Below are 11662 nucleotides of genomic sequence, written 5' to 3' on the forward strand. Positions count from 1 at the left end.
TAACATGACCAACCCCTCTCAACATGATGACTAGTAACATGACCAACCCCTCTCAACATGATGACTAGTAACATGACCAACCCCTCTCAACATGATGACTAGTAACATGACCAACCCCTCTCAACATGATGACTAGTAACATGACCAACCCCTCTCAACATGATGACTAGTAACATGACCAACCCCACTCCCTCTCAACATGATGACTAGTAACATGACCAACCCCTCTCCCCTCTCAACATGATGACTAGTAACATGACCAACCCCTCTCCCCTCTCAACATGATGACTAGTAACATGACCAACCCCTCTCAACATGATGACTAGTAACATGACCAACCCCTCTCCCCTCTCAACATGATGACTAGTAACATGACCAACCCCTCCCTCTCAACATGATGACTAGTAACATGACCAACCCCTCTCCCTCTCAACATGATGACTAGTAACATGACCAACCCCTCTCCCCTCTCAACATGATGACTAGTAACATGACCAACCCCTCTCCCTCTCAACCCCATGACCAACCCCTCCCCTCTCAACATGATGACTAGTAACATGACCAACCCCTCTCAACATGATGACCCTCTCAACATGATGACTAGTAACATGACCAACCCCTCCCCCAACCCTCTCAACATGATGACTAGTAACATGACCAACCCCTCCCCTCTCAACATGATGACTAGTAACATGACCAACCCCTCTCCCCTCTCAACATGATGACTAGTAACATGACCAACCCCTCTCCCAACATGATGACTCAACATGATGACTAGTAACATGACCAACCCCTCTCCCTAGTAACTCTCAACATGATGACTAGTAACATGACCAACCCCTCTCCCTCTCAACATGATGACTAGTAACATGACCAACCCATGACTCCCCTCTCAACATGATGACTAGTAACATGACCAACCCCTCCCTCTCAACATGATGACTAGTAACATGACCAACCCCTCCCCTCTCAACATGATGACTAGTAACATGACCAACCCCTCTCCCCTCTCAACATGATGACTAGTAACATGACCAACCCCTCTCCCTCTCAACATGATGACTAGTAACATGACCAACCCCTCTCCCCTCTCAACATGATGACTAGTAACATGACCAACCCCTCCCCCTCTCAACATGATGACTAGTAACATGACCAACCCCCAACTCCCCTCTCAACATGATGACTAGTAACATGACCAACCCCACTCCCTCTCAACATGATGACTAGTAACATGACCAACCCCTCTCCCCTCTCAACATGATGACTAGTAACATGACCAACCCCTCTCAACATGATGACTAGTAACATGACCAACCCCTCTCAACATGATGACTAGTAACATGACCAACCCCTCTCCCCTCTCAACATGATGACTAGTAACATGACCAACCCCAACCCCTCTCCCTCTCAACATGATGACTAGTAACATGACCAACCCCTCTCAACATGATGACTAGTAACATGACCAACCCCTCTCAACATGATGACTAGTAACATGACCAACCCCTCTCCCCTCTCAACATGATGACTAGTAACATGACCAACCCCTCTCCCCTCTCAACATGATGACTAGTAACATGACCAACCCCTCTCCCTCTCAACATGATGACTAGTAACATGACCAACCCCTCTCAACATGATGACTAGTAACATGACCAACCCCACTCCCTCTCAACATGATGACTAGTAACATGACCAACCCCTCTCAACATGATGACTAGTAACATGACCAACCCCTCTCAACATGATGACTAGTAACATGACCAACCCCTCTCAACATGATGACTAGTAACATGACCAACCCCTCTCCCCTCTCAACATGATGACTAGTAACATGACCAACCCCTCTCCCCTCTCAACATGATGACTAGTAACATGACCAACCCCTCTCAACATGATGACTAGTAACATGACCAACCCCACTCCCCTCTCAACATGATGACTAGTAACATGACCAACCCCTCTCCCCTCTCAACATGATGACTAGTAACATGACCAACCCCCCCTCTCAACATGATGACTAGTAACATCTCAACATGATGACTAGTAACATGACCAACCCCTCTCCCATCTCAACATGATGACTAGTAACATGACCAACCCCTCTCAACATGATGACTAGTAACATGACCAACCCCTCTCAACATGATGACTAGTAACATGACCAACCCCTCTCCCTCTCAACATGATGACTAGTAACATGACCAACCCCTCTCCCCTCTCAACATGATGACTAGTAACATGACCAACCCCACTCCCCTCTCAACATGATGACTAGTAACATGACCAACCCCTCTCAACATGATGACTAGTAACATGACCAACCCCTCTCCCTCTCAACATGATGACTAGTAACATGACCAACCCCTCTCCCCTCTCAACATGATGACTAGTAACATGACCAACCCCACTCCCTCTCAACATGATGACTAGTAACATGACCAACCCCTCTCAACATGATGACTAGTAACATGACCAACCCCTCTCCCCTCTCAACATGATGACTAGTAACATGACCAACCCCTCTCCCCTCTCAACATGATGACTAGTAACATGACCAACCCCTCTCCCTCTCAACATGATGACTAGTAACATGACCAACCCCTCTCAACATGATGACTAGTAACATGACCAACCCCTCTCCCTCTCAACATGATGACTAGTAACATGACCAACCCCTCCCCTCTCAACATGATGACTAGTAACATGACCAACCCCTCTCCTCTCAACATCTCAACATGATGACTAGTAACATGACCAACCCCTCTCCCTCTCAACATGATGACTAGTAACATGACCAACCCCTCTCAACATGATGACTAGTAACATGACCAACCCCTCTCAACATGATGACTAGTAACATGACCAACCCCTCTCCCTCTCAACATGATGACTAGTAACATGACCAACCCCTCTCCCCTCTCAACATGATGACTAGTAACATGACCAACCCCACTCCCCTCTCAACATGATGACTAGTAACATGACCAACCCTGTAAGTCGCTCTGGATAAGAGCGTCTGCTAAATGACTTAAATGTAAATGTAATGATGACTAGTTACATGACCAACCCCTCTCCCCTCTCAACATGATGACTAGTAACATGACCAACCCCTCTCAACATGATGACTAGTAACATGACCAACCCCTCTCAACATGATGACTAGTAACATGACCAACCCCTCTCCCTCTCAACATGATGACTAGTAACATGACCAACCCCACTCCCCTCTCAACATGATGACTAGTAACATGACCAACCCCTCTCAACATGATGACTAGTAACATGACCAACCCCACTCCCCTCTCAACATGATGACTAGTAACATGACCAACCCCTCTCCCCTCTCAACATGATGACTAGTAACATGACCAACCCCACTCCCCTCTCAACATGATGACTAGTAACATGACCAACCCCTCTCCCCTCTCAACATGATGACTAGTAACATGACCAACCCCACTCCCTCTCAACATGATGACTAGTAACATGACCAACCCCACTCCCCTCTCAACATGATGACTAGTAACATGACCAACCCCTCTCAACATGATGACTAGTAACATGACCAACCCCTCTCCCTCTCAACATGATGACTAGTAACATGACCAACCCCACTCCCCTCTCAACATGATGACTAGTAACATGACCAACCCCTCTCAACATGATGACTAGTAACATGACCAACCCCTCTCCCCTCTCAACATGATGACTAGTAACATGACCAACCCCTCTCAACATGATGACTAGTAACATGACCAACCCCACTCCCTCTCAACATGATGACTAGTAACATGACCAACCCCTCTCCCTCTCAACATGATGACTAGTAACATGACCAACCCCACTCCCCTCTCAACATGATGACTAGTAACATGACCAACCCCTCTCAACATGATGACTAGTAACATGACCAACCCCTCTCCCTCTCAACATGATGACTAGTAACATGACCAACCCCTCTCAACATGATGACTAGTAACATGACCAACCCCTCTCCCTCTCAACATGATGACTAGTAACATGACCAACCCCTCTCCCCTCTCAACATGATGACTAGTAACATGACCAACCCCTCTCCCCTCTCAACATGATGACTAGTAACATGACCTACCCCACTCCCTCTCAACATGATGACTAGTAACATGACCAACCCCTCTCCCTCTCAACATGATGACTAGTAACATGACCAACCCCTCTCAACATGATGACTAGTAACATGACCAACCCCTCTCAACATGATGACTAGTAACATGACATGACCCCTCTCCCCTCTCAACATGACCCCTCTCCCTCTCAACATGATGACTAGTAACATGACCAACCCCTCTCAACATGATGACTAGTAACATGACCAACCCCTCTCAACATGATGACTAGTAACATGACCAACCCCTCTCCCTCTCAACATGATGACTAGTAACATGGATGTCATAAGGTGAATGCACCAATTTGTAAGTCGCTCTGGATAAGAGCGTCTGCTAAATGACTTAAATGTTAAATGACCAACCCCACTCCCTCCCAACATGATGACTAGTAACATGACCAACCCCACTCCCTCTCAACATGATGACTAGTAACATGACCAACCCCACTCCCCTCTCAACATGATGACTAGTAACATGACCAACCCCTCTCCCTCTCAACATGATGACTAGTACCACATGGCCTGCACATGTGACTCCTCATTCCTCATCAGAGATTAAGTTAACACACACAGCAGGAAGCGCCTCTGAGTGGCGTGCATGCTCTTGACTCTGTTCTGACCTCTGACCTTGAGATCCAACGAACTCCTCTCACACTCCACCCTAACCTCGACCCTGTAATTATCCCTGACTCCCCCCGTTGAAGGGGGCAACAGAGGGGGTAACATCCACAGGCACCTGCCATTTTCCCCATTCGCCCCCTCTGCCTGCCTCCTTCCCGTCCCTCCCTCCTCCAGGCATGTGTTGGTAACCCCCTCTTCCCTCGCTCATCACCCTGGAAACAGATGGTGAGAAGGCCTCAAAAGACCCCTTAACACTCCACCAGACACCTGTGGTTGCAAACGCGCAAACACACACACTATCTGCACGCTCACACACACCCGAATCCTCAGTGGGCTCGTTGTCACGTTGACCCCTGGGTCGGAGGTTAACTGGGAAGGGGTTGCGATGACAGTGGGCACCCAGTTCACAGGAGGAAGTGCTTCCATCTCGCCAGACGTGTCACGTCTCACACGTTCAACTCAACACCAGTGTCGTTTGTTTTCATGGGTGAGTAAGTGACTAAGTGAGTTAGTGTGAGTGTGTGTATGACAGTTTGAGTACGCCCTAAGGCCTATTCAAATCACTGGCTCAAGTGCCTTGTTGACACCAAAATGTGGGCCTATTGCTTATTACCTCTGCTGCCCTGAACCTTCTAAACTTTTTTATATAAATAAATAATATCATAAATAAATATGATAACTGTGATAACTTCCAAACACCAAAGATTACATATGATAACTGTGATTAAATTTACTCCTCAGCCTGAGTTGTCCCTACTTGCGCCAGCAAATAGCTAGCTTTTTGCAATGCGCTGACTGGGAAGACGCTTCGGGAGGACCAGTCACGTGTGCTAGCAAGGCAGAGGTACCGAGTTTGCGCAAAGTATGGGCTGAATCGGAAGGAAGTGGTACTCGCTAAGCAAGCAGCGTGACGTTCTTCACAGTGGTGCCGTGACCCGGATCTACAGTTGCGCTCAGCTCAACACTGGGATCGATGTTGAGGAAGTGTGAGGGGTGAGTGTAGCACATGGGAATGTGTGAAACTTTCTCCTCAGCCTGAAGTGTCCCTACTTGCGCCAGCGAATGGCTAGCTTTTAGTGTGGCGCCTACTGGTGAGACACTTCAGGAGGGCAGTCACGCGTGTTAGCAAGGCAGTGTTCGCGCCAGGTATGGGCGGAATTGGGAGGAAGTGGAACTTGCTAAGCAAGCAGCGTGACGTCCTTTACATTAGCATGTACGGACTGGACTGATGGTTAAACTCTCTAACCTGTGAAGTGACCATGCAGTTGCCATGATAACAACCTCCAAGACTTCCCTCTACCTTATTCTTTCCGTAGGCCCAATAGTCCATCCTCCACCATATCCTCTCTATAGGGCGCGTCTCCAATGGCACTCTATTCCCATTGGGCTCTGGTCAAAAGTAGTGCACTATAGGGAATAGGGTGAGGGCTCTGGTCAAAAGTAGTGCACTATAGGGAATAGGGTGAGGGCTCTGGTCAAGAGTAGTGCACTATAGGGAATAGGGTGAGGGCTCTGGTCAAAAGTAGTGCACTATAGGGAATAGGGTGAGGGCTCTGGTCAAAAGTAGTGCACTATAGGGAATAGGGTGAGGGCTCTGGTCAAAAGTAGTGCACTATAGGGAATAGGGTGAGGGCTCTGGTCAAAAGTAGTGCACTATAGGGAATAGGGTGAGGGCTCTGGTCAAAAATAGTGCACTATAGAGAATAGGGTGAGGGCTCTGGTCAAAAGTAGTGCACTATAGGGAATAGGGTGAGGGCTCTGGTCAAAAGTAGTGCACTATAGGGAATAGGGTGAGGGCTCTGGTCAAAAGTAGTGCACTATAGGGAATAGGGTGAGGGCTCTGGTCAACAGTAGTGCACTATAGGGAATAGGGTGAGGGCTCTGGTCAAAAGTAGTGCACTATAGGGAATAGGGTGAGGGCTCTGGTCAAAAGTAGTGCACTATAGGGAATAGGGTGAGGGCTCTGGTCAAAAGTAGTGCACTATAGGGAATATGGTGAGGGCTCTGGTCAAAAGTAGTGCACTATAGGGAATAGGGTGAGGGCTCTGGTCAAAAGTAGTGCACTATAGGGAATAGGGTGAGGGCTCTGGTCAAAAGTAGTGCACTATAGGGAATAGGGTGAGGGCTCTGGTCAAAAGTAGTGCACTATAGGGAATAGGGTGAGGGCTCTGGTCAAAAGTAGTGCACTATAGGGAATAGGGTGCTATTTGATACGTAGCCAGTCATCTGCTCCCAAGAAAAAAACATGTCAGAGTGAGGATGAAGGATGAGGATGGACCACTGATGCATCAGGGTCGGGTCCAACGGTGTAGTTTCTAGCTGAATGTGAGTTGCTCTCAGCCAAACAGCATCAACCCAACAGGGACCAGAGAGGGGAGGCCAGGGAGGCACGCCTAGACAGGCAGCCAGCCAAGGAGTCAGTTACTCAGCCAAGCAGTCAGTAAGCCAAGCAGTCAGTAAGCCAAGCAGTCAGTAAGCCAAGCAGTCAGTTAGCCAGCCAAGCAGTCAGTTAGCCAGCCAAGCAGTCAGTCAGCCAAGCCAACCAGTCAGTTACTCAGCCATGCAGTCAGTAAGCCAAGCAGTCAGTAAGCCAAGCAGTCAGTAAGCCAAGCAGTCAGTTAGCCAGCCAAGCAGTCAGTCAGTCAAGCCAACTAGTCAGTCAGTCAGTCAAGCCAACTAGTCAGTCAGTCAGTCAAGCCAACTCGTCAGTCAGTCAGTCAAGTGAACTAGTCAGTCAAGGCAACCAGTCAGTCAGCCACTCTGTTACATAGGACAGCCAGGACAGACGGCCAACAACTGACCGACTCACAGGCGGCTCTCTCAATTCGTCCTCTGTTTTCCCTTTTGGTGGAGAGGTGTCCCACCACCACAGCCCCTTTAGTGGGAGGGAGACCGGGCGGGGTGTCGTCCCTTTGGGGTTATGATGGCGGGTAACAGAGAGCGAGAGAGGAAGAGAGAGCGAGAGAGGAAGAGAGAGCGAGAGAGAGCGAGAGCGAGAGAGGGACTGCATGGCCAACATCCCTGGGGTCTGTTGTGGGGAGAGGAGAGGGATTCGCTCCCAACCAAAACCCACTTTTGTGCTCAGGCACAACCTGACCTTACATAACCAGGACCGTGGTTGGAATGTGTGGTCATGGGAGGATGGTGCAGAGCTGTGCGACCATACTGCAGAGCGGTTCGACTGACAACAGCTGACCACAGAGACTGGAGCGAGGATTCAGTGATTCATAGCCATGTGACATGAGGCTTAACGACTGAAAACATCTTCCCATATGAAGGTACGGAACTGGAGATAGGTCAAAGGTCAAGGATGAAGCAAACAAATACAACTTTTCAGCTGCTCATTTTAATGGAGATTCTTCAAAGCCAAACATTGCTCCTCTTCTAAAACTTAGACAAGGCTATAATGTGGGATGTTGCACAAAAAATATAAAACACATACTCACCCACCCAACCAGATACACATCCACAGATACACATCCACAGATACACACATCCACACACAGATACAGATACACATCCAAATACACACACAGATACACATCTACACATCCACACAGATACACATCCACACACATATACACACAGATACACAGATACACATCCACACACAGATACACACATCCACACACAGATACACATCCACACACAGATACACACATCCACACACAGATACACAGATACATCCACACACAGATACACACATCCACACACAGATACACAGATACACATCCACACACAGATACACACAGATACACACACAGATACACATCCACATACAGATACACACATCCACACACAGATACACAGATACACATCCACACACAGATACACACATCCACACACAGATACACACAGATACACATCCACACACAGATACACATCCACACACAGATACACATCCACACACAGATACACATCCACATCCACACACAGATACACATCCACACACAGATACACATCCACACACAGATACACATCCACACACAGATACACATCCACACATCCACAAACATATACACATCCACACACAGACACACATCCACACACAGATACACACATCCACACACAGATACACACACAGATACACATCCACACACAGATACACAGATACACATCCACACACAGATACACACATCCACACACAGATACACAGATACACATCCACACACAGATACACATCCACACACAGATACACACATCCACACACAGATACACAGATACACATCCACACAAAGCATCTTTATAATCCTGAAGCCTTGAGAGGTGAGAGAAAAAAAAGAAACAAAATGATTAAATGAAAACAGTCTCCCTCCCTCCCTCCCTCTACCATATCATTCCAGTCACGGGATGCTTTCCCGTTCCACCTGGTGCTTAATACTGCTCGGTACCATCGGGAACACACATTAACCAGGATCCACCCAGCCACTGATAGCGGGGGGGCTGGCTTGATGAAACTTGGCTTGGGGGCTCCCTCTCCCAACCCCCTGGGGTAATGACATCCTCCATATCCCTGACATATCTCGCTGCTCAATCTCCCTCCGCTTCCTTCCTCACGCTGGCCCAGTCAATTCCGCCCAGCCCAGCGGCACATAGACAGACAGGCATCTCCATAGACACCTATAAGCGTATAGGACACTCAGCTCAACTCTGACGGGGTAGGGGTCCTTCTGAGTCCTAAGACATTGACAGCCCACGCTCTCTCCCCCCAGCCGTGGAGTATTTATTATTTAGATTAGCTTGCGCGCTAGCAGGCTAATTACCAGCTTAATCATATGCTGGGGTTGAATGGGCCTAAGCTTTGTTAGCCATTATGTGTCTAACTCTGCAGTGAATTATCTCAGAGCTGAAATTGGCCAATCTATTATGGAGGGAGAGAAAATAAACAGTAATTCAACGGCACTGTAAGGATCTTAGGAGCTCCACTCTGTGGAGAGCTGTGTGTATTAGACTCTGATTCCCGCTGGCTGGATGGTTAAGTTGTAGCAGCTACATGTGAACAGTGTTACTATAGCATACAGGGGCTTAGGATAGTTAGATATGGCCCATGTTGTGCTGTAGTGAGAGCTTCCCTCAAGCTACAGATACTACAGCCATGCCACCGGGTATCACAGCATCAGACGTTTTAGAATGTGTCACAAATGGCATCCTATTCCATTTGTAGTGCACTACTTTTGACCAGGGCCCAAGTCAAATGCAGTGCACTATTTAGGGAATAGGGTGCAATTTGGGACTTAGCCTTAGAATATATTCCAACGGGTAGCTAGAAAGAGATCAAGGATCCCCTTTTATTATGTGTTGGCATGATGCTGAAATGTGCCAGCTCACGCTCATCGCTGGGAGAATGAAGGCTGGTGTGGGTTGGCCTGCCTGCCTGCCTGCCTGCCTGCCTGCCTGCCTGCCTGCCTGCCTGCCTGCCTGCCTGCCTGCCTGCCTGCCTGCCTGCTGCCTGCCTGCCTGCCTGTCTGTCTGCCTGTCTGTCTGTCTGTCTGTGTGACTTGGAAAGGGTCCAGTGCTGTGTTCGAGGCCGTGCCAGGGCCTGTACCATCGCTCCAGGGCCTGTACCATCGCTCCAGGGCCTGTACCATCGCTCCAGGGCCTGTACCATCGCTCCAGGTCCTGTACCATCGCTCCAGGTCCTGTACCATCGCTCCAGGGCCTGTACCATCGCTCCAGGGCCTGTACCATCGCTCCAGGGCCTGTACCATCGCTCCAGGGCCTGTACCATCGCTCCAGGGCCTGTACCATCGCTCCAGGTCCTGTACCATCGCTCCAGGGCCTGTACCATCGCTCCAGGGCCTGTACCATCGCTCCAGGGCCTGTACCATCGCTCCAGGTCCTGTACCATCGCTCCAGGGCCTGTACCATCGCTCCAGGGCCTGTACCATCGCTCCAGGTCCTGTACCATCGCTCCAGGGCCTGTACCATCGCTCCAGGGCCTGTACCATCGCTGACAGATGAGTGTTGGCATCTAGTGCATCCTGTGACACACAGAGATGAAAGGGCGGGAGCACACACACACACACACACACACACACACACACACACACACACACACACACACACACACACACACACACACACACACACACACACACACACACACACACACACACACACACACACACACACACACACACACACAAACAAAGAAATAAACACACAGGACAAGGTGGCATTAGACATCAGGAGGATGACACTAGGCTGGTTTATTGGGCCAAGCTGCTGGGCCCTGTCCTCCTTAGAGAGGTGTGGATGTGTAGTATGGGGGAAAAGGGAGAGATAAGGACAAGAGTGGTAGCATCCCACGCACTGGGAATAACCCTTTAAATGGGAGCGAACACACACACACACAAACACAATTTTTGGGAACTAACAATTGATTCCCAGTCAAGATCCTATGTTCCCTAACCCTTAACCCTAAATCTTAACCCCTCAGATTTTTTTGTTGGTTTACTATTCTTGTGAGGACATCTGGCACACACACATAAACACACACACACACAATGTAAGGAGCGGGGTTCTCCTCAGAAGCTGTGTGTTGAGCAGCGTGTAGACCACAACACACGCTCTGCACTGACGAGTAGGAGGAGGCGACGAGCACTTGAAAGAGTCCTCTAATGTGGTCCTGGCACGAAACCCCTGATCTGTTCTGACTGAGACAAACGCCTGTCTGATATCACACTATACTCATACTCAGAGGATGTGTGCCAAATGCCAACCTATTCCCTATAGTGCACTACTTTGGACCACAACCCACAGCACTATATAAAGAATAGTGTGCCATTTTGGGACACACATGAGTATGAGTAAGATAATAGCCTCAGACTCCTTACCACATCACATTCAACTGTCCAACTATTACAAATGGTCTGACCTGGGCTCTGTTAC

General features: G+C 48.7%; 1 pseudogene; it reads right to left on the reverse strand.

Moving 5' to 3' along the window:
- Positions 1 to 10719, reverse strand: part of LOC124012265 — a 102875-nt pseudogene extending 92156 nt beyond the window's left edge.
- Between the last annotated feature and the right edge of the window lie 943 nt (positions 10720 to 11662).

The sequence above is a fragment of the Oncorhynchus gorbuscha genome, linkage group LG24, assembly GCF_021184085.1.
Source record: "Oncorhynchus gorbuscha isolate QuinsamMale2020 ecotype Even-year linkage group LG24, OgorEven_v1.0, whole genome shotgun sequence".
Classification (NCBI taxonomy): domain Eukaryota; kingdom Metazoa; phylum Chordata; class Actinopteri; order Salmoniformes; family Salmonidae; genus Oncorhynchus; species Oncorhynchus gorbuscha.